The following is a 23441-nucleotide window of genomic DNA, read 5'->3' as shown; positions in this document are numbered from 1 at the left end:
TTTGGCCTAGGTGGCGGCGCCCTGGAGCTGCCGGAGGAGCCCGGGGAGCCCGAGGACTTGCAGGCGAGGTGTCAGGGGTCCCGTTCCGCTCCCACTCCTGCCCAGCACCCCGTCTGGCCTGGGGGGCCTGCGCGGGCTTCTTTCTCTGGTCTAGTCCTTTGGTGTGGGTGTGGAGGGGGGCCGGGGGGGGGTGGGGGGCTCCCTTCGCCCGGCGTGGGGCGCCGCCGGTCTTGCTGAGCCAGAGAGCCTCGCGGTTGCCTTCGCTGTTCCCGTGAGACGGAGCGTGGAGCCGGGTGCCCACGGAAGCCAGCGTGGTGCCCATGGTCGGCCATCACGCGTCCTGGGCACCTGAGCCCAGGCGCGGGGCCCCAGGGCCAAAGGGGAGGTGGTCGGTGAGAAGGAAGGGAATGCCCTTCCGGCCTGAGCGGAGCCCAGGCCCGGTGGAGAGAAGGGCCAGGGGGGCGCCCAGGTCGCGGGGGGGGGGGGGGGCGCCGGGGGGGGTGTGGCGGGGGGGGCGGCTGCCGGTTGGCTTGGGAGCTGGGGGCAGCCCGAGGGCCTCGCCTCGCTAGGGGATCCAGGGCCCAGGGCTCAGGGCCGGGGCCGGGGCCCAGGGCCTGGGGAGCACAGGCCCGCGGAGAGGAGCCCGAGCCCGGGGTCGAGGCCCGCTCCTGCCTACGGCCCCCCACCCCACCGCCCGGCGGCCCCCACGCCCCTCCCCGCGTCCATGGCCGTGGTCCTCACCCCGGTCCCCCTCCCCAGAGGTCCTGCCTCTGGCCCCTGAGCCCCCTCCAACACTGCCCCGCCCTGCCAGCAGCCCCCCAAGGCCGGCTGAGGCGCGGGTGGGCCTCCTGGCGTGGAGGTGGAAAGGCTGGGTTGTGGCCGCCCGCCCGTGCAGCGGGCCGCCCTCTTGGGGCCAGGGGCCCGCGATGCTGGGGCTGGGGTGGCCAGGGGTCAGGGGGTCAGGGGCGTGAGGGGACCGGGGTCCGGGGCTGAGGCGTTCAGGGACGGTTGGGAGGCAGCCGCGGTGGCCAGGGCGCCGAGCGGTGGTGGCGGCCACGGGAGGGGGAGGGATGGAGGGAGGGAGGGAGGGAGGGAGGCCTGAGCGGGAGAGAAACGAGGAAGGCCGGAGCAAAGAGTTTGGGGAGAAGAAAAAAAAAAGCCTACAGCACCCGGTATTCCCAGGCGGTCTCCCATCCAAGTACTAACCAGGCCCGACCCTGCTTAGCTTCCGAGATCAGACGAGATCGGGCGCGTTCAGGGTGGTATGGCCGTAGACGCCTGCCGCTGCCGCTGGGCGCCCCAAGAGCCTGCTGCGCGCTTCCCGGGCCCGGCGCGCGCCGCGCCTCCCCCCTCCGCCTGCCCGGGGCCTGGCGCCTGCCTCCCAGCCCGCCCGCCCAGGGGCCCAGACGCCTGCGGCACCGGGGCCTCGCCAAAGTCCCGGCACTCTCCCATCCCGGGACTCCCCAGCCCCGCCGCCGCGTGGCTCCCCAGATGGCAAGCGGGTGCGTCGGGGCGCGCGCCGTGTGCTCAGCGCCCCCCAGCGCCCGCCCAACGCCCTAGGCCTGGCGCAGCCGGCCACCTGGCCTTCCCTCCTCTGCTCTCCTCTGCTCTCTTCTCCTCTGCTCTCTTCTCCTCAGCTCTCCTCTCCTCAGCTCTCCTCCAGTCAGCTCTGCACCTCTCTGCTCTGCTCCGCTCTGCTCTGCTCGGCTCTGCTCTCCCCTCCTCTCCACCCCGCCTCGCTCCCAGCCCACCCGAGGACACGGGTGTCGCCACACACCAGCCCAGACGCGGCAGCCCCGCCCCGGGCCCGTGGTCGGCCAAGCTTCCCCTGGCCACCAACCCACACCAGGCCCGGACCGAGAGACCCGAGAGGCCGCCTCACCTACACGGACACACGGACACCCAGGGAAACACAGGGACAGACACAGACGGAGGGACCTCCGGACAGACGGCAAGAGCGCAGAGCCACAGAGACAGACTCTCCGGCCCGCAGACCCCCCTCAGACCCTCCGCCCCCCCCAACCCCCAGGAGAGACACGGTCACCCGGGGCCGGGACGCGGACAGGGACCCGGACGGAGACACGCGTGCACGCAACACTCACACACTCACACGCACAGACCCACCCGCACACTCGGACAAGACACCACACACCCAGGAGGCTGCGGTGGCCTGGCACCTGTCCCGGGAGGGAGGGCCGGCGTGCTTGGGCCGGGCTTTGGCCTAGGTGGCGGCGCCCTGGAGCTGCCGGAGGAGCCCGGGGAGCCCGAGGACTTGCAGGCGAGGTGTCAGGGGTCCCGTTCCGCTCCCACTCCTGCCCAGCACCCCGTCTGGCCTGGGGGGCCTGCGCGGGCTTCTTTCTCTGGTCTAGTCCTTTGGTGTGGGGTGTGGAGGGGGGCCGGGGGGGGGGGGGGGGGGCTCCCTTCGCCCGGCGTGGGGCGCCGCCGGTCTTGCTGAGCCAGAGAGCCTCGCGGTTGCCTTCGCTGTTCCCGTGAGACGGAGCGTGGAGCCGGGTGCCCACGGAAGCCAGCGTGGTGCCCATGGTCGGCCATCACGCGTCCTGGGCACCTGAGCCCGAGCGCGGGGCCCCAGGGCCAAAGGGGAGGTGGTCGGTGAGAAGGAAGGGAATGCCCTTCCGGCCTGAGCGGAGCCCAGGCCCGGTGGAGAGAAGGGCCAGGGGGGCGCCCAGGTCGCGGGGGGGGGGGGGGGGGCCGGGGGGGGGGGGGGGGGGGGGGCGGCTGCCGGTTGGCTTGGGAGCTGGGGGCAGCCCGAGGGCCTCGCCTCGCTAGGGGATCCAGGGCCCAGGGCTCAGGGCCGGGGCCGGGGCCCAGGGCCTGGGGAGCACAGGCCCGCGGAGAGGAGCCCGAGCCCGGGGTCGAGGCCCGCTCCTGCCTACGGCCCCCCACCCCACCGCCCGGCGGCCCCCACGCCCCTCCCCGCGTCCATGGCCGTGGTCCTCACCCCGGTCCCCCTCCCCAGAGGTCCTGCCTCTGGCCCCTGAGCCCCCTCCAACACTGCCCCGCCCTGCCAGCAGCCCCCCAAGGCCGGCTGAGGCGCGGGTGGGCCTCCTGGCGTGGAGGTGGAAAGGCTGGGTTGTGGCCGCCCGCCCGTGCAGCGGGCCGCCCTCTTGGGGCCAGGGGCCCGCGATGCTGGGGCTGGGGTGGCCAGGGGTCAGGGGGTCAGGGGCGTGAGGGGACCGGGGTCCGGGGCTGAGGCGTTCAGGGACGGTTGGGAGGCAGCCGCGGTGGCCAGGGCGCCGAGCGGTGGTGGCGGCCACGGGAGAGGGAGGGATGGAGGGAGGGAGGGAGGGAGGGAGGCCTGAGCGGGAGAGAAACGAGGAAGGCCGGAGCAAAGAGTTTGGGGAGAAGAAAAAAAAAAGCCTACAGCACCCGGTATTCCCAGGCGGTCTCCCATCCAAGTACTAACCAGGCCCGACCCTGCTTAGCTTCCGAGATCAGACGAGATCGGGCGCGTTCAGGGTGGTATGGCCGTAGACGCCTGCCGCTGCCGCTGGGCGCCCCAAGAGCCTGCTGCGCGCTTCCCGGGCCCGGCGCGCGCCGCGCCTCCCCCCTCCGCCTGCCCGGGGCCTGGCGCCTGCCTCCCAGCCCGCCCGCCCAGGGGCCCAGACGCCTGCGGCACCGGGGCCTCGCCAAAGTCCCGGCACTCTCCCATCCCGGGACTCCCCAGCCCCGCCGCCGCGTGGCTCCCCAGATGGCAAGCGGGTGCGTCGGGGCGCGCGCCGTGTGCTCAGCGCCCCCCAGCGCCCGCCCAACGCCCTAGGCCTGGCGCAGCCGGCCACCTGGCCTTCCCTCCTCTGCTCTCCTCTGCTCTCTTCTCCTCTGCTCTCTTCTCCTCAGCTCTCCTCTCCTCAGCTCTCCTCCAGTCAGCTCTGCACCTCTCTGCTCTGCTCCGCTCTGCTCTGCTCGGCTCTGCTCTCCCCTCCTCTCCACCCCGCCTCGCTCCCAGCCCACCCGAGGACACGGGTGTCGCCACACACCAGCCCAGACGCGGCAGCCCCGCCCCGGGCCCGTGGTCGGCCAAGCTTCCCCTGGCCACCAACCCACACCAGGCCCGGACCGAGAGACCCGAGAGGCCGCCTCACCTACACGGACACACGGACACCCAGGGAAACACAGGGACAGACACAGACGGAGGGACCTCCGGACAGACGGCAAGAGCGCAGAGCCACAGAGACAGACTCTCCGGCCCGCAGACCCCCCTCAGACCCTCCGCCCCCCCCAACCCCCAGGAGAGACACGGTCACCCGGGGCCGGGACGCGGACAGGGACCCGGACGGAGACACGCGTGCACGCAACACTCACACACTCACACGCACAGACCCACCCGCACACTCGGACAAGACACCACACACCCAGGAGGCTGCGGTGGCCTGGCACCTGTCCCGGGAGGGAGGGCCGGCGTGCTTGGGCCGGGCTTTGGCCTAGGTGGCGGCGCCCTGGAGCTGCCGGAGGAGCCCGGGGAGCCCGAGGACTTGCAGGCGAGGTGTCAGGGGTCCCGTTCCGCTCCCACTCCTGCCCAGCACCCCGTCTGGCCTGGGGGGCCTGCGCGGGCTTCTTTCTCTGGTCTAGTCCTTTGGTGTGGGGTGTGGAGGGGGGCCGGGGGGGGGTGGGGGGCTCCCTTCGCCCGGCGTGGGGCGCCGCCGGTCTTGCTGAGCCAGAGAGCCTCGCGGTTGCCTTCGCTGTTCCCGTGAGACGGAGCGTGGAGCCGGGTGCCCACGGAAGCCAGCGTGGTGCCCATGGTCGGCCATCACGCGTCCTGGGCACCTGAGCCCGAGCGCGGGGCCCCAGGGCCAAAGGGGAGGTGGTCGGTGAGAAGGAAGGGAATGCCCTTCCGGCCTGAGCGGAGCCCAGGCCCGGTGGAGAGAAGGGCCAGGGGGGCGCCCAGGTCGCGGGGGGGGGGGGGGGCGCCGGGAGGGGTGTGGCGGGTGGGGCGGCTGCCGGTTGGCTTGGGAGCTGGGGGCAGCCCGAGGGCCTCGCCTCGCTAGGGGATCCAGGGCCCAGGGCTCAGGGCCGGGGCCGGGGCCCAGGGCCTGGGGAGCACAGGCCCGCGGAGAGGAGCCCGAGCCCGGGGTCGAGGCCCGCTCCTGCCTACGGCCCCCCACCCCACCGCCCGGCGGCCCCCACGCCCCTCCCCGCGTCCATGGCCGTGGTCCTCACCCCGGTCCCCCTCCCCAGAGGTCCTGCCTCTGGCCCCTGAGCCCCCTCCAACACTGCCCCGCCCTGCCAGCAGCCCCCCAAGGCCGGCTGAGGCGCGGGTGGGCCTCCTGGCGTGGAGGTGGAAAGGCTGGGTTGTGGCCGCCCGCCCGTGCAGCGGGCCGCCCTCTTGGGGCCAGGGGCCCGCGATGCTGGGGCTGGGGTGGCCAGGGGTCAGGGGGTCAGGGGCGTGAGGGGACCGGGGTCCGGGGCTGAGGCGTTCAGGGACGGTTGGGAGGCAGCCGCGGTGGCCAGGGCGCCGAGCGGTGGTGGCGGCCACGGGAGAGGGAGGGATGGAGGGAGGGAGGGAGGGAGTGAGGCCTGAGCGGGAGAGAAACGAGGAAGGCCGGAGCAAAGAGTTTGGGGAGAAGAAAAAAAAAAGCCTACAGCACCCGGTATTCCCAGGCGGTCTCCCATCCAAGTACTAACCAGGCCCGACCCTGCTTAGCTTCCGAGATCAGACGAGATCGGGCGCGTTCAGGGTGGTATGGCCGTAGACGCCTGCCGCTGCCGCTGGGCGCCCCAAGAGCCTGCTGCGCGCTTCCCGGGCCCGGCGCGCGCCGCGCCTCCCCCCTCCGCCTGCCCGGGGCCTGGCGCCTGCCTCCCAGCCCGCCCGCCCAGGGGCCCAGACGCCTGCGGCACCGGGGCCTCGCCAAAGTCCCGGCACTCTCCCATCCCGGGACTCCCCAGCCCCGCCGCCGCGTGGCTCCCCAGATGGCAAGCGGGTGCGTCGGGGCGCGCGCCGTGTGCTCAGCGCCCCCCAGCGCCCGCCCAACGCCCTAGGCCTGGCGCAGCCGGCCACCTGGCCTTCCCTCCTCTGCTCTCCTCTGCTCTCTTCTCCTCTGCTCTCTTCTCCTCAGCTCTCCTCTCCTCAGCTCTCCTCCAGTCAGCTCTGCACCTCTCTGCTCTGCTCCGCTCTGCTCTGCTCGGCTCTGCTCTCCCCTCCTCTCCACCCCGCCTCGCTCCCAGCCCACCCGAGGACACGGGTGTCGCCACACACCAGCCCAGACGCGGCAGCCCCGCCCCGGGCCCGTGGTCGGCCAAGCTTCCCCTGGCCACCAACCCACACCAGGCCCGGCCCGAGAGACCCGAGAGGCCGCCTCACCTACACGGACACACGGACACCCAGGGAAACACAGGGACAGACACAGACGGAGGGACCTCCGGACAGACGGCAAGAGCGCAGAGCCACAGAGACAGACTCTCCGGCCCGCAGACCCCCCTCAGACCCTCCGCCCCCCCCAACCCCCAGGAGAGACACGGTCACCCGGGGCCGGGACGCGGACAGGGACCCGGACGGAGACACGCGTGCACGCAACACTCACACACTCACACGCACAGACCCACCCGCACACTCGGACAAGACACCACACACCCAGGAGGCTGCGGTGGCCTGGCACCTGTCCCGGGAGGGAGGGCCGGCGTGCTTGGGCCGGGCTTTGGCCTAGGTGGCGGCGCCCTGGAGCTGCCGGAGGAGCCCGGGGAGCCCGAGGACTTGCAGGCGAGGTGTCAGGGGTCCCGTTCCGCTCCCACTCCTGCCCAGCACCCCGTCTGGCCTGGGGGGCCTGCGCGGGCTTCTTTCTCTGGTCTAGTCCTTTGGTGTGGGGTGTGGAGGGGGGCCGGGGGGGGGTGGGGGGCTCCCTTCGCCCGGCGTGGGGCGCCGCCGGTCTTGCTGAGCCAGAGAGCCTCGCGGTTGCCTTCGCTGTTCCCGTGAGACGGAGCGTGGAGCCGGGTGCCCACGGAAGCCAGCGTGGTGCCCATGGTCGGCCATCACGCGTCCTGGGCACCTGAGCCCAGGCGCGGGGCCCCAGGGCCAAAGGGGAGGTGGTCGGTGAGAAGGAAGGGAATGCCCTTCCGGCCTGAGCGGAGCCCAGGCCCGGTGGAGAGAAGGGCCAGGGGGGCGCCCAGGTCGCGGGGGGGGGGGGGGCGCCGGGGGGGGGGGGGCGGGGGGGGCGGCTGCCGGTTGGCTTGGGAGCTGGGGGCAGCCCGAGGGCCTCGCCTCGCTAGGGGATCCAGGGCCCAGGGCTCAGGGCCGGGGCCGGGGCCCAGGGCCTGGGGAGCACAGGCCCGCGGAGAGGAGCCCGAGCCCGGGGTCGAGGCCCGCTCCTGCCTACGGCCCCCCACCCCACCGCCCGGCGGCCCCCACGCCCCTCCCCGCGTCCATGGCCGTGGTCCTCACCCCGGTCCCCCTCCCCAGAGGTCCTGCCTCTGGCCCCTGAGCCCCCTCCAACACTGCCCCGCCCTGCCAGCAGCCCCCCAAGGCCGGCTGAGGCGCGGGTGGGCCTCCTGGCGTGGAGGTGGAAAGGCTGGGTTGTGGCCGCCCGCCCGTGCAGCGGGCCGCCCTCTTGGGGCCAGGGGCCCGCGATGCTGGGGCTGGGGTGGCCAGGGGTCAGGGGGTCAGGGGCGTGAGGGGACCGGGGTCCGGGGCTGAGGCGTTCAGGGACGGTTGGGAGGCAGCCGCGGTGGCCAGGGCGCCGAGCGGTGGTGGCGGCCACGGGAGAGGGAGGGATGGAGGGAGGGAGGGGGGGAGGGAGGCCTGAGCGGGAGAGAAACGAGGAAGGCCGGAGCAAAGAGTTTGGGGAGAAGAAAAAAAAAAGCCTACAGCACCCGGTATTCCCAGGCGGTCTCCCATCCAAGTACTAACCAGGCCCGACCCTGCTTAGCTTCCGAGATCAGACGAGATCGGGCGCGTTCAGGGTGGTATGGCCGTAGACGCCTGCCGCTGCCGCTGGGCGCCCCAAGAGCCTGCTGCGCGCTTCCCGGGCCCGGCGCGCGCCGCGCCTCCCCCCTCCGCCTGCCCGGGGCCTGGCGCCTGCCTCCCAGCCCGCCCGCCCAGGGGCCCAGACGCCTGCGGCACCGGGGCCTCGCCAAAGTCCCGGCACTCTCCCATCCCGGGACTCCCCAGCCCCGCCGCCGCGTGGCTCCCCAGATGGCAAGCGGGTGCGTCGGGGCGCGCGCCGTGTGCTCAGCGCCCCCCAGCGCCCGCCCAACGCCCTAGGCCTGGCGCAGCCGGCCACCTGGCCTTCCCTCCTCTGCTCTCCTCTGCTCTCTTCTCCTCTGCTCTCTTCTCCTCAGCTCTCCTCTCCTCAGCTCTCCTCCAGTCAGCTCTGCACCTCTCTGCTCTGCTCCGCTCTGCTCTGCTCGGCTCTGCTCTCCCCTCCTCTCCACCCCGCCTCGCTCCCAGCCCACCCGAGGACACGGGTGTCGCCACACACCAGCCCAGACGCGGCAGCCCCGCCCCGGGCCCGTGGTCGGCCAAGCTTCCCCTGGCCACCAACCCACACCAGGCCCGGACCGAGAGACCCGAGAGGCCGCCTCACCTACACGGACACACGGACACCCAGGGAAACACAGGGACAGACACAGACGGAGGGACCTCCGGACAGACGGCAAGAGCGCAGAGCCACAGAGACAGACTCTCCGGCCCGCAGACCCCCCTCAGACCCTCCGCCCCCCCCAACCCCCAGGAGAGACACGGTCACCCGGGGCCGGGACGCGGACAGGGACCCGGACGGAGACACGCGTGCACGCAACACTCACACACTCACACGCACAGACCCACCCGCACACTCGGACAAGACACCACACACCCAGGAGGCTGCGGTGGCCTGGCACCTGTCCCGGGAGGGAGGGCCGGCGTGCTTGGGCCGGGCTTTGGCCTAGGTGGCGGCGCCCTGGAGCTGCCGGAGGAGCCCGGGGAGCCCGAGGACTTGCAGGCGAGGTGTCAGGGGTCCCGTTCCGCTCCCACTCCTGCCCAGCACCCCGTCTGGCCTGGGGGGCCTGCGCGGGCTTCTTTCTCTGGTCTAGTCCTTTGGTGTGGGGTGTGGAGGGGGGCCGGGGGGGGGGTGGGGGGCTCCCTTCGCCCGGCGTGGGGCGCCGCCGGTCTTGCTGAGCCAGAGAGCCTCGCGGTTGCCTTCGCTGTTCCCGTGAGACGGAGCGTGGAGCCGGGTGCCCACGGAAGCCAGCGTGGTGCCCATGGTCGGCCATCACGCGTCCTGGGCACCTGAGCCCGGGCGCGGGGCCCCAGGGCCAAAGGGGAGGTGGTCGGTGAGAAGGAAGGGAATGCCCTTCCGGCCTGAGCGGAGCCCAGGCCCGGTGGAGAGAAGGGCCAGGGGGGCGCCCAGGTCGCGGGGGGGGGGGGGGGCGCCGGGGGGGGTGTGGCGGGTGGGGCGGCTGCCGGTTGGCTTGGGAGCTGGGGGCAGCCCGAGGGCCTCGCCTCGCTAGGGGATCCAGGGCCCAGGGCTCAGGGCCGGGGCCGGGGCCCAGGGCCTGGGGAGCACAGGCCCGCGGAGAGGAGCCCGAGCCCGGGGTCGAGGCCCGCTCCTGCCTACGGCCCCCCACCCCACCGCCCGGCGGCCCCCACGCCCCTCCCCGCGTCCATGGCCGTGGTCCTCACCCCGGTCCCCCTCCCCAGAGGTCCTGCCTCTGGCCCCTGAGCCCCCTCCAACACTGCCCCGCTCTGCCAAGCAGGCCCCCAAGGCTGGCTGAGGCGCCTGTGGGGTCAGGGGGTCAGGGACGGTGAGATGCCGAAGGGTGAGAGAAATGAGGAAGGCTGGAGAAAAGAGTTTGGGGGAAAAAAAAAAGCCTTCAGCACCCGGTATTCTCAATCGGTCTCCCATCCAAGTACTAACCAGGCCCGACCCTGCTTAGCTTTAGAATTCAAACGAGATTGGGCTTGTTCAGGGTTCTATGGCCGTAGAAGACTGTAGCTGCAGTTGGGCCCCCCAAGAGCCCACTGAGCCCTACCAGGGTCCGCATGCCCCGCTCCTCCCCCCTCGTCCTTCCCTGGGACCTGGCACCTGCCACCAAGCCCGCTAGCCCTGGGGCCCAGATGCCTGAGGCTCCGGGGCCTTGCAAAGTCCCGGCACTCTCCCATTCCAGGTCTCCCCAACCCCGCCCCTGCGTGGATCCCCCCGATGGCAATGTGGTGCACAGTGGTCTGTCCCTTTGCCTGCCCGCTGCTCTTGGCTTTTCGCTGCCAGCCTCCTGTTTTTCCCTCTACTCGTGTCCTCTCTTTTGCTCTCCTCTCCTTTTCTCTCCTCTCCTTCCTTTGCTGTCCTCTCCTCTCCTCTCCTCTCCTGTGCTCTGCTCTCCTCTGCTCTGCTCTTATCTGCTCTTTTGTGCTTTGTTCTGTTCTCCCCTCCTCTCCACCCTGCCTCACACCCAGCCCACTGGAGTACTCAGCAGAGGCCACACACCAGCCCAGAAGCAGCAGCACTGCCCCTTATGACCAAGGCCGCCTCCCTGGCTTCTCAGCTTAGGTTGGGAGAGAGGTCTACTCTCGCGATGGAAGACGCGCCTGGAGAGGGGTGCTCTATAACTGCTTCACAGAGCCCAGGGTGTGTTCATTAATCCGTCCTGTACCAGGCATTTTGTCTAGCTCTCCCGCCGGCCTGGGAGGCAGTAGCTCTTGGAAGGATGCCTCCTTGACTGGATTCTTCCTCATGGGCACACAGCACAGCTCGCTGATGCTATCACGCAGGCATGGCTACGGCAATCCCTCTTAACTAGCCACATGGGCCAAAATGTCTTTGCCATCAGGAAGGCGTCTTAGCGCTTCTTGCTCCGGGCCTTTGGCATCGGCTTCTTCCAGTACTTTTGGCATCGCTGCTGTGCCCCTGAAACAGGCTTCCGGTGCAAGGATGCAGGACACGACCACCTGGATTGCCCAGGTCAGTGCGCGGCACCTTGCCGATGCTGTCACACCGCCCTTGCGAGGGGGTTCCCTTTTGACAAGCCATAGGTGCGCCAATGGCTTTCCTGACAGGAAGGCGTCTGAGCGCTCGTCCATAGGGCCCTTTGGCTGAGGCTTCTTTAAGTACGTTTGGAAATCATGTTTGTCTCCCTGGAATAGGGTTCTCGTGGATGGCGCAGGCCGCACCCACCAGCCTCCTAGGTGAGTTGGCTGCACTGCTCCCTTTCACCTCAGACATTCTTCCAAAGACACCTGTGTTCTCTGACAGGAGCAAGTTTGCGGAGGTACCTTTCCTCAACAGCGTTGTTGGAGGGGAAGGCTGCTCTCTCAGCAGACCTGTTTCTCGCTCCCAGGGAAGGGCCCGGCACGTTCCTCAAACCTCCACACACCCTGTGGAGAGCGTTGCTGTCTTCTGCCTGGGTGGATGCGGTTTCAGGGTGACCGGCACTCACTGCGGTTTGGGCCCTGGGCTTCTTCAGCACCGGGCAATGGCTCTGGCTTCCAGAACAATGCTAGATGAACGAAGGCTTTCCCCACCCTGTAAACTCCCAAAAGTGCATCAAGCATAAATGGACAACCTGAATAGACTGATATTTAGTGAGGAGATTGAAGCAGTGATCAAAAACCTCCCAAAAAACAAGTGCCCAGGACCTGACAGATTCCCTTGGGAATTCTACCAAACTTTCAAAGAACAAAGAATACCTATTCTTCTGAAGCTGTTTTAAAAAATGGAAGGAGAAGGAAAACTTCCAGACTCTTTTTATGAAGCCAGCATTACCCTCGTCCTCAAACGGGGCAAAGACCACACCAAATAGGAGAATTTCAGACCAATATCACTGATTAATATGGATGCTAAGATTCTTAACAAGATCCTAGCAAACAGGATTCAACAGCACATTAAAAAGATTATCCACCATGACCAGATGGGATTCATCCCTGGGTTACAAGGGATGAATTCAACATTCACAAATCAATCAATGTGATAGAACAAATCAATAAGAGAAGGGAGAAGAACCACATGGTCCGCTCAATTGATGCAGAAAAAGCATTTGACAAAATCCAGCATCCGTTCTTTATTAAAATGCTTCAAAGTATAGGGATAGAGGGAACATTCCTGAACTTCATAATATCTATCTATGAAACACCCACAGCAAATATCATCCTCCATGGGAAAAAGCTTGCAGCCTTCCCGTTGAGATCAGGAACACGACAAGGATACCCACTCTCACCACTCTTGTTCACCATAGTATTAGAAGTCCTAGCAATTGCAATCAGACAACAAAGAGAAATAAATAGTATCAAAATTGGCAATGAAGAAGTCAAACTCTCTCTCTTCGCAGATAACATGATTCCTTATATGGAAAACCCAAAAGACTCCACTCCCAAACTACTAGAACTCATACAGCAATTCAGTAACGTGGCAGGATACAAAGTCAATGTACAGAAAACAGTGGCTTTCTTATACACTAACAATGAAAATACAGAAAGGGAAATTAGAGAATCGATTCCATTTACTATAGCACCAAGAACCATAGGATACCTGGGAATAAACCTAACCAAAGAGGTAAAGGAACTGTACTCGAGGAACTACAGAACACTCATGAAAGAAATTGAAGACACAAAAAGATGGAAGACCATTCCATGTTCTTGGATCGGAAGAATAAACATTGTTAAAATGTCTATACTGCCTAGAGCAATCTATACTTTTAATGCCATTCCGATCAAAATTCCACCGGTATTTTTCATTTGCAAATATCTTCTCCCATTCTGTCAGTTGTCTTTTGGTTTTGTTAACTGCTTCCTTTGCTTTGTAAAAGTTTTGATCTTGATAAAATCCCAATAGTTCATTTTTGCCCTTGCTTCCCTTGCCTTTGGTGATGTTCCTAGGAAGATGTTGCTGCGGCTGAGGTCGAAGAAGTTGCTGCCTGTGTTCTCCTCAAGGATTTTGATGGATTCCTTTCTCACGTTGAGATCCTTCATCCATTTTGAGTCTATTTTCGTGTGTGGTGTAAGGAAATGATCCAATTTCATTTTTCTGCATGTGGCTGTCCAATTTTCCCAACACCATTTATTGAAGAGGCTGTCCTTTTTCCATTGGACATTCTTTCCTGCTTTGTCGAAGATGAGTTGACCATAGAGTTGAGGTTCTATTTCTGGGCTCTCTATTCTGTTCCATTGATCTATGTGTCTGTTTTTGTGCACCAGTATTTTTCAAAGAGCTGGAGCAAATAATCCTAAAATTTGCATAGATTCAGACGAGACCCCGAATTGCTAAGGAAATGTTGAAAAACAAAAATAAAACTGGCGGCATCACGTTACCTGATTTCAAGCTTTATTACAAAACTGTGATCCCCAAGACAGCATGGTACTGGCATAAAAACAGACACATAGACCAGTGGAACAGAGTAGAGAGCCCAGATATGGACCCACAACTCCATGGTCAAATAATCTTCGACAAAGCAGGAAAAAATATACAGTGGAAAAAAGACAGTCTCTTCAATAAATGGTGCTGGGAAAACTGGACAGCTATATGTAGAAAAATGAAACTTGACCATTCTATTACACCGTACACAAAGATAAACATGAAATGGATAAAAGACCTCAACATGAAACAGGAATCCATCAGAATCCTAGAGGAGAACATAGACAGTAACCTCTTCGATATCAGCCACAGCAACTTCTTTCAAGATATGTCTCCAAAGGCAAAGGAAACAAAAGTGAAAATGAACTTTTGGGACTTCATCAAGATCAAAAGCTTCTGCACAGCAAAGGAAACAGTCAACAAAACAAAGAGGGAACCCATGGAATGGGAGAAGATATTTGCAAATGACAGTACAGACAAAAGGTTGATATCCAGGTCTATAAAGAACTCCTCAAACTCAACACACACAAAACAGATAATCATATAAAAAATGGGCAGAAGATATGAACAGACACTTCTCCAATGAAGACATACAAATGGCTATCAGACACATGAAAAAATGTTCATCATCACTAGCCATCAGGGAGATTCAAATTAAAACCCCATTGAGATACCACCTTACACCAGTTAGAATGGCCAAAATTAGCAAGACAGGAAACAACATGTGTTGGAGAGGATGTGGAGAAAGGGGATCCCTCTTACACTGTTGGTGGGAATGCAAGTTGGTGCAGCCACTTTGGAGAACAGTATGGAGATTCCTCAAGAAATTAAAAATAGAGCTTCCCTATGACCCTGCAACTGCACTCCTGGGTATTTACCCCACAGATACAGATGTAGTGAAAAGAAGGGCCATCTGTACCCCAATGTTTATAGCAGCAATGGCCACGGTTGCCAAACTGTGGAAAGAACCAAGATGCCCTTCAACAGACGAATGGATAAGGAAGATGTGGTCCATATACACTATGGAGTATTATGCCTCCATCAGAAAGGATGAATCCCCAACTTCTGTAGCAACATGGACGGGACTGGAAGAGATTATGCTGAGTGAAATAAGTCAAGCAGAGAGAGTCAATTATCATATGGTTTCACTTATTTGTGGAGCACAACAAAGAGCATGGAGGACAAGGGTAGATGGAGAGGAGAAGGGGGTTGAGGGAAATTTGAATGGGAGGTGAACCATGAGAGACTATGGACTCTGAAAAACAAGGTGAGGGTTTTGAAGAGGCGGGGGAATGGGAGGTTGGGGGAGCCAGGTGGTGGGTATTAAGGAGGGCATGTATTGCATGGAGCACTGGGTGTGGTGCAAAAATAATGAATACTGTTACGCTGAAAAGAAATTAAAAAAAAAGAATCTGTATTTTGGTTTGTCTCTTTTTTCTCCTTTATGTATGTATATTTGTTTCCTCAGTTCTACACAAGAGTGACATCATATGGTATTGTCTTTTTCTGACTGACTGTTTTCACTTAGGATAATCTTCTCTAGTTCCATCCATGTGGCTGCAAATGGCAAGATTTCATTTTTTTTTTGCCTGAGTAATATTCCCCTGTGTGTGTGTGTGTGTGTGTGTGTGTGTGTGTGTGTGTGTGTATACACATCTCATTTAATTTATCACTTTATCAACAGACACTTCGGTTGCTTCTGTATTGTGATCTTTTAAATAATGCTGGAAGAAACAAAGGGGTGCATGTATTCTTTTGTGTTCTTGTTTTCATGTGCTTTAGGCAAATACCCAGTAGTATTGTTGCTGGATCCAGGGCAACTCTATGTTTAACGCCTTGAGGACCCTCCATACTGTTTTCCAGAGTGGCTGCAGCAGGTGGTTGTTCCACCAACTGTGCACGAGGGTCCCCTTTTGCCACATCCTCCCAGCACCTGCTGTTCTTGTGTTGTTGATGGGAGCCATTCTGACAGTATGTGGTAATATCTCATTATACTTCTGGTTGGCATTTTTCTGAGCTTGGCACTGACATGACCTTTGTTCCCAGGATATGTCCCATGAAGAGTCCCATGAGAGTTGGGGATTCCAGGAAAGATAAATGGGTGATTGCAGCTCTAGCAAAAGCCACTCTGGGGTATCCTGCTGGAGGCCATCTCCCAGATCATTCTGGCTCTTCCACTAGAAATCACTGGGAGAGTCACTTCATTGGAGCCTTAGGCTCATTATTTCTAAAATGAGGAAATGTTTTTAGATTAATGGATTCATTCAAGACTACGGAATGAACTCCTAGGAAGTTCTGGGCCACCCCCAAGATGGATTCTATCTCAGGAGTTCTGACTCCCACCCTTCCCACTCCTATTGAGGTCCTCCATTGGACACAATGGCTGTTCCATGGAAATTCCCCAGAGCAACACTGGATTAGCAAGGGTCTTCAGGGTGTGCCCCCATGCCATCTGATGTGGCCAAGGGGCCATGAGCAATTCTGAACCCAAACCAAGGCTTTGGCTGTGCTACCTTACTTGCGCAAAAATAGCAGTGCCCGGGTGAGGCCTTCACTGCAACAGCTGAGCCGGCTTAGTGAGGACCTTGCCCAGGACACTAGCTCCGGTGACGCCATGAGGGCACTCGGAGTCCACAGTTATGTCATGCAAAGCAGCAGGTGATCTACATCCGGGTAGATGATGCAAAGTATACTTTCACAGCGAACATGATGAAAAACACTTAAATGATAAAATAGTATGTACTCTATATGTACTCTATATGATGGCAGTGATGGGAAAAGTGAACAATGGTGTCAGAAAGGGGAATGGGAGTTCCAAGAAGCAGGCTGGAGTAGTCAGGGGGTAGGGTGTGTCTCGCAGAGGAAAGGACCAGGAGGCTGGTCATGGGTTCCAACAGTGCAGTATCAGGGTGTGCTCTCTGCCTGACCCATGACCCCCAGGGGCACCGGGGGCATTCTAGATCCAGAGGATCTACAGAAATATAAATTGGCTTGAGCAGAGCCTCTGTGGCCTGTCTTCTCTGTTCCTGGGTGTGGCTCTTTCTCTGCTCCTGGAGGTTGTTGATTCTCTTTTTGTTTTCCTCTGAGCTACACTATTTTGTGTGGATTCAGTGCTGAGTTGACACAAATTCTTCCTGCAAAGAAGTGGAATAGAAGTCATCCTTGTTTCCTTAGTAGACCTGAATAGATTAGACAGTAATAGCCTTTTCCCAGACCCCTGGGCCTTCATCTGCTCGCCAACTCCCAGATTTTAGAAAACATCTTCTATTCTCTTAACAGGTTGAAAGAATTAGCTTGGTTTTTAAAAAATTCAACAAAGTCACACTTTTCATAATGTATACAATAACCTGTAAACATTGAATGAACAAGGTTTGACAGCGTGAAGGAAGAATTGGCTTTATAGTGGGGTTTCGTCAGTGTTTACTCACTGTTGCCCCCGTGTGGCCACTCTCCAGAAAGCATGTGGCTGAACGTGTTCCAACTTAACAGATTCAAGGGAGAATAAGACAGAAGGTTGGTCACTGAATTCCTTAGCTCCTAAAAACCATCCTCTAACTTTTGATCGATATTATAAATTGAGTATATCTTAACTAGATATTAGGGTTAGGGTGACGGTCAAGTTGCATACATTAACTACAGACAGTTTTTTTGTATGCCAATCTTGACCTGCCTAATGTGTTTTTAAAAAATAAAATGGGAGAGGATATAGTCACCAGAGCACTGAGCACATGCCCTGTCCCAGGACATAGATAACTAAACATACTGATTGTTTCATCTTAGCTGAGGATCAGGAGCTGGTCCTACAGGTACTTGGAGGTAGCATCTGTGGCCAGCTGGCCGTCTCCCCCTGACACCCACACCCGACTCAGCCCATCCTCTTTTCTGCTCAAGGGCAGCAAACAGACGGACCGGGTGCAGGTGGGACTCCTTCCTGTCAGGCATGGCTTGCTTCCGAAAGGTGGAGAAGTGGGCCAGCTCACATGCACATGACGTGTTCCTTTGGTTCCTTGCTCTCTGCCTCCCCTTTCCATCACCCTGGTCCTGAGCCTTTGGATCCTGGGAGAACTTGGGTTTTCAGATTTCTGTTTGAAGTGTAGATCTGTATTGCCTTTGTTCCCTGTGCTTGGGTTGGAGATGAAGGCAGGAAAAGTCATCATACTCTGAAAGCAGAGTATGAAATATCCAGTGTGCTCTGCCCCTGACACCTCAGGTTTGAAAGCAATGGCAAACTACATACTTCATGTTCTACACAGTCAGCTTCAGGGACTCACGGGTGCATGTGACATGAAATTGTACTGAAAGAAATCTCGTTACTTAAATTTTTCCTTATAGAAGACAGTTTAGGGACATGGCCCCTCACCCGCCCTGTCATTTCAGGTCTGGCCAATGCCCAGTCACACTGACATGTGTAGCCACACAAGGGCACAGCTGCAACATCCTCCTGGAGCACTCCTGGTTCCTCTGCCCCCCGTTCTGACCAACCCTACACACCCCCAGTCATCCAGAGCATTCCCTATTGTGACAGCTGTGTTCCCCTCCTGGAGCACTCCCGGGTCCCTGGCCCCAGTCTGGCCATCCCGGCACACCCCCACTTCTCCCGAGCATTCTCTGTAGTGATACAGCTGTGATCACTCTCCTGGGGCACTCCCAAACCCCTGTCCCCCGGTCTGGCCAACCCTGGACACCCCCAGTCCTCCTGAGCATTCCCTGTAGTGGCACAGCTATGATCATCCTCCTGGAGCATTCTCGGACCCCTGGCCCACAGTCTGGCCAACCCTACACACCTCCAGTCCTCTCGAGCATTCCCTGTGGTGACACAGCTGTGATCCCCTCCTGGAGCATTCCCAGTCCTCCTGGGAACCTGGTCTGGCCAACCCTGCACATCCCCAGTCCTCCTGAGTGTCCCTGTCATGGCACTTGTCACACAAGGCTGTCATTTATTGTCTCTTGTTCTGTCCTTTCTGCTTGAAGTAGATCTCTCTCACGGACGTCTGGCTGGATGACAGGTGGATGAATGGTTTCAGGATCTTTTGTCCTGGGAGAGCAGGCGTCATTCAAAACCCTGATGGGCAGGGGAGTCTCTGTCCATCTGTGTGCCCCCAGCCTCAGTGAAACATAGTGTCTAGGACAAGGGACTTTGGAGTCCTCCCAGATAAAGTTTGTTCTATGAAGGTGGCTTCCTTCTGAAATCACAATGCGACCACATTGTGTGCCATTCCTGTGGGACAGAAAGCACGCTACTGTATTATATCCTCCTTGCACACTGTGGTTAACAAAGGGGAAGCACACGCTCACCCTTACAAGTTCACACTTACACCTCTGTTTCTGAGCATCACTATCATGCACAGTGAATTCCTGTTGGGCTGCAGACATGTAGATGTGCCATTTAAGGTTTAAATAGAGGAGGATGGAGATGGAGTTCTGGCTAAAAGGATGGAAGTCCTTGCCTCTGGGGGGAAGAAATTACATTTTACCCAGAAGGCGGTATGCTCTGTTCAAAGAAGTGACATGATCCTAGGACCTTTGAGACCAGGGTTCGACACAGACTTTTCCATGAGGTCTTCTGTAAAGATTTTCTGTCAGGCTTGCTGTCCATGTGGTGTCTCTGACAATGACTCCGCTCTTGCACTGTGGCATGAGAGCAGCCACAGAACATCCATAACTCATGTTCCAGCCACACTTGATTTGACAGAATACAGGGAGAGGTCCCATTTGGCCCATGGGTGATAGTTTCTCAGACTCCAGATCTGCAACATGATGGATGATGGGGGAGAGGGCTCTTCTTCTCCAGTGGCAGAGTGGGAGTACACTGGGACATATCCTGCCTGATCCTGGCCCCTCCACTTGAAAGGAAAAAAAAGATGATAGTGAGATTGGCCAACAATGAAGGCCTCAGGAATTCTCCTGCCTTTCTCTGTAGGCCTCAAGTTTGCCACAAGATGTTTGTCTGTGGTTGAATTCCATGTAGGTATTGTTTGGCTGAGACAGTCCCCATTGCCTGGTGGGTATATCTTGCAGGTTATATATCACACAGATGGTCATCTTGTTCCAAGATGGCCAAGACCATGAGCACATTTAGGGTACTCCTGAGTTAGCAGAGGATGTAGCATGTGTGGGCTTCAGGACAAGTCGATTCAGCCCTCAGCAATGTTATGGAGCATCTGGCTTCCTGAGCTCTCTGTGGCACTGGCACAGGCCTGGCTGAGGCCACTTCTGCAGTCATGATGGAAAAACCCCCTGGCCTGGTCAGTTCACCCCATCCTTGGCCCTGCAGGCTAAGACCCAAGGTTCCTCCCACCTCATTGGCTGGGACCAGGTCACATGCCCATGAATGAACCAATCCCTAGGACCAGGGAGTGGAGCCATGGAGGTTGGCACATGTTGTTAGGACCTCTGTTGTAATGACTTTTCAAATGGCTGTGGTGGCAAGATCTTATGGGATGCATCTGTTAATAAAATGAATATTAATTTCTGATAGTAAGTGGGTCCAAGTTGCTGGCTTAGCACCTAGCACCTCAGTACTGCTGTACTTCTCTGCAGAGACAATGGCTGAGGATCAAAGTGGATGGAAACTGGCCCAGAGTGCACAAGGGAAGTGTGTGTGTTTAGGGGATTGGGGATAATAGCTCTGGCCAAGCTGTAGCTCCAACTCACCTAGGTTCAAGAAGGTGCAGGGAATCCATGGTGTTTCACCATCTATCATTTTGCAGGTGGAGAATATGCCTTTGCATAGAGTCTGGCAAGACTTGTTCCAAGTCTTCTCTAGTTGGTACAGAAGTCGGGAAGACAGCACCCTCCATCTGCTGGGATAGGCATGAGAGGCTGAGTGCTCTCAAGAAAGTGTCTGGCTTTCTGTGAGCCTTCACACAGGCCTGATGAGGACAGGCCTGATGAGGTTTTGTTCTGAGGACGGAGTGGTGCCACGTGTGATCCTGGGAAGGGGACAGACCTGGAGTCTGCTGTAGAGCTACTTCATGGGAGTGGGGGTGATCTGCAGCATCTGCCCCATGGGATGTCTGTCCTTTATTGAATTCTGGGTATGGTTTCTGTTACTGTGTCCTAATGGCTGGGATTTCCAAGGAGCGGGATTTTTTGGCTTTACTATAAGAGTTGGTCCACCCGGACTGGGCAAGTCCCATTCTGCTGCTGAGAATTGTGTCTCCAGTGGTTGGAGTGTGTATTACAGGCCTAGAGGTCAATGGTGGGGTGTTTACAGTGGTCAGTAGGCTACTGTTACTGATGAGTTTTGTAAGTGAAATCTACAGGATGATATGTTAGATCTTATGGCTAGGGATCCACATTAGGTGCCCATAAATGGTGAATGGTGAATTTCATATTTGGTATCTTTTTACTACTTCTAATAGCCCTCCTTGTACTTGGTATTCCAAGGAGCAATGCATTACAGCATTGCCTGCATTGTGTTGATGAGAATTTGAGCATGAAAAGGTTGCCAGTGCTTCCACAAATTGTACACTGGAACAGCCAAAAAATAAAATTTTATTTTTGACACTAAGTAGGAAATATCCTGCGGTGATTCTTAGTTTAAACCAGGGGAGGGGTCCTCTTTTGGTACTGGTAATGAGTACCATAGGCCTTCCTAGGGAACATTATCAGATTCTATTGGAAACTTGGTCTTTGTTTTTGTGGAAGAATCAAGAGTCAACCAGTTATTTGTCTCCTGTCTCATTTTTCATGATAGTTCCACAATATTTGGTTCACACTCTACTATTGTGAAATCCCAACTGTGGCACCAACTTGCCCTTCTCTGTCAAGGGCAGAGAGCCAAGTTTGAGCCAAGACAAGAGCCGCTTCTGGGTGACTGGGAGAACAGGATCAGAATGCTCTTGGTAGGGAGTTACTGGGATCCTAAATTCCAAACCAGCTCCTGACACCCAGATGAAATACATTTCTTTTTTTTTAAGATTCTATTTATTTATTTGACAGAGATCACAAGTAGGCAGAGAGGCAGGCAGAGAGAGGTGGGGGAAGCAGGCTCCCCACCGAGCAGAGAGCCTGATGTGGGGCTCAATCCCAGGACCCTGAGATCATGACCTGAGCCCAAGGCAGAGGCTTAACACACTGAGCCACCCAGGCACCCCCAGATGAAATATATTTCTGACTTAGAAACTTCAGATAGAAATTTTGTGTACATGATGACAACTGAAGAAAATGTGTCATCCCTAAACCTAACCTTAACCCTTAACAACGCTGAAACCTAAGCTGACCTTAAAGCCCAAACTAGAACCCTGAATCCCAAACCTGAAATGGAACCCAAAACCTGTACCTGAGCCCTGGATCCAAGCCCTGAACCACGAAACCAAACCCTAAACCAGACCTCCAAGTCATGAAGTCCGAACTCAAATCTCAGCATGAAGCCAAACCCCAAATTTGACCCTGAACTTTATCCCATAAGCCCTGAGTCTTAAAGCCTAAATCATAAACTTAAAGCCCTAAACTCTAACTCTGTTTCCTTGCCCTTCACTCTAAATCCTCACCCTGACACTAAACCCAAAGCCTGATCTAGAACTCTGACTAAAACCTGAACCTGAACCCAAATTCAAACCCTTCACCACACTTTGCTTATGCATTTGCCATTGATGGATATTTGCAGTTTCTACCTTTTGATTCTTGTGAACATTGTTTGGGTTGGGGGCTAGGGTTAGGGTCTTGGATTAGGGTCAGGTCCAGGCTTGAGACCAAGTTGAGGTCAGAGTGTGGGTCTGCATCAGGGCCATGTTCAGTGCCACTGTTTGGGTCAAGGACTGTTGTAATTCCACATTGTTTCCAATTCATTGTCCCTTAGCTATTTTTGGAGAAGTTGGGGGATATTGGGCTCCATGCAGCTTGAATTTCCGGAATGAAACGGCGTCAGCTGGACTCCCAGGAGTGAGCAGGACCTTCCACTGAAGGTCCCACGGTCCTGCACTGCCTTCCACGGCCTGCAGAGGGCGCCAGACGCGAGCTCCCGCCCTGAGCCCAGGCTGCGCAGCCACAGCTGGGACCGGAGCCCCGCCTCCTCAGGACCCACTGTGGAGACTTCTGGGAAAGTGGGGCGGCTCCCACCCTGACAGGACAAGCTGAGGAGGGTGTGGGTCTGCAGCCACACTGACAGGACCCGTTGTGGAGGACGCGCCCACACTGACAGCAGTCCAGCCTCCTAAGGACCGGACGCTGGAGGAGGTGAGGAGAAGCCGCTTGAGTGCGGACTGGCAAGGGGGTACGTGGTCTCAGGACCCCACAGAGCAAGGGCGCCCTGTGTAGACACTGCGGCTTCCGTCGTTTTGTGTGCGGTGACGTGGCGTCCTGCTGTGCTGAGCGCGGGGCTGTGGGGTCCCCCCTTTCTGGGCTCGGCTGCTCCTCGGTCCTCCGTCTGTTTGTGTGCTCGCGGATTTGGTTCCTGGGGCTCCTCAGATGGCCTGCAGTCGGGGAGCGTCCGCCTGCCTCGGGGCTTGTGCTCCCCCACCTCAGCCCTGCGGGGTCCTTCCCATGTCCACACCCACTCCGGGCTGGCCCTGAGTCCGGAAGTTCAGGAGCCACAGAGCGGACTCTGTAGACGGTTTTGGAGAGGAGGTATTTTCCCAGTGTGGGTTCTTCCCTGAGCACAGTGCCGCCCCAACTCCCTGTGTCTCCCTCCCTGTCTGTCGTCATTGTTGCAGGGCTGTCAGAGGACAGGTCTGTCACCTCCTTGGTTCAGGGGACTCCCGGGTGTCTTGCTCTTTTGGATGCAGGTGTAAATGAGATTGTTCTCCATAGTCTCTTTCTGAGCACGTAGAAATGCCACTGATTTGTGCATATTGATTTTGTTCCTTGCAAGTTTCTTGAATTTATTAGTTCGATTTGCCTAAAACTCAAACAGCCAGTTATTTGACCAGCAGCGTGGGTTTATTTGGGAAGAGCAGAGAATGGCAGTCTGGGCTGAGCAAGCTACGGTTCCTTCTGAGCACGTAGAAATGCCACTGATTTGTGCATATTGATTTTGTTCCTTGCAAGTTTCTTGAATTTATTAGTTCGATTTGCCTAAAACTCAAACAGCCAGTTATTTGACCAGCAGCGTGGGTTTATTTGGGAAGAGCAGAGAATGGCAGTCTGGGCTGAGCAAGCTACGGTCCCATCACAGGCAAGTGTGAGAAACAAAGGAGAGGAACATTATTTCATGGAGGAGGAGGAAGAAGT

The 23441-nt window shown here is 58.6% G+C and overlaps 4 non-coding genes across 4 annotated transcripts; all 4 read right to left on the bottom strand.

Moving 5' to 3' along the window:
• Positions 1 to 1157: 1157 nt before the first annotated feature.
• On the bottom strand, positions 1158 to 1276 carry LOC125085392 (5S ribosomal RNA). The gene has a single exon (XR_007122912.1). It is a non-coding gene; the product is annotated as a 5S ribosomal RNA (ribosomal RNA).
• A 2099-nt stretch (positions 1277 to 3375) lies between these two features.
• LOC125085389 (5S ribosomal RNA) lies at positions 3376 to 3494 on the bottom strand. The gene has a single exon (XR_007122910.1). It is a non-coding gene; the product is annotated as a 5S ribosomal RNA (ribosomal RNA).
• Positions 3495 to 5591: 2097 nt separating this feature from the next.
• Positions 5592 to 5710, bottom strand: LOC125085388 (5S ribosomal RNA). The gene has a single exon (XR_007122909.1). It is a non-coding gene; the product is annotated as a 5S ribosomal RNA (ribosomal RNA).
• A 2096-nt stretch (positions 5711 to 7806) lies between these two features.
• LOC125085302 (5S ribosomal RNA) lies at positions 7807 to 7925 on the bottom strand. The gene has a single exon (XR_007122847.1). It is a non-coding gene; the product is annotated as a 5S ribosomal RNA (ribosomal RNA).
• Positions 7926 to 23441: the final 15516 nt, after the last annotated feature.

The sequence above is a fragment of the Lutra lutra genome, chromosome 14, assembly GCF_902655055.1.
Source record: "Lutra lutra chromosome 14, mLutLut1.2, whole genome shotgun sequence".
Classification (NCBI taxonomy): Eukaryota; Metazoa; Chordata; class Mammalia; order Carnivora; family Mustelidae; genus Lutra; species Lutra lutra.
This window is presented reverse-complemented; position numbering and strand designations above follow the sequence as displayed.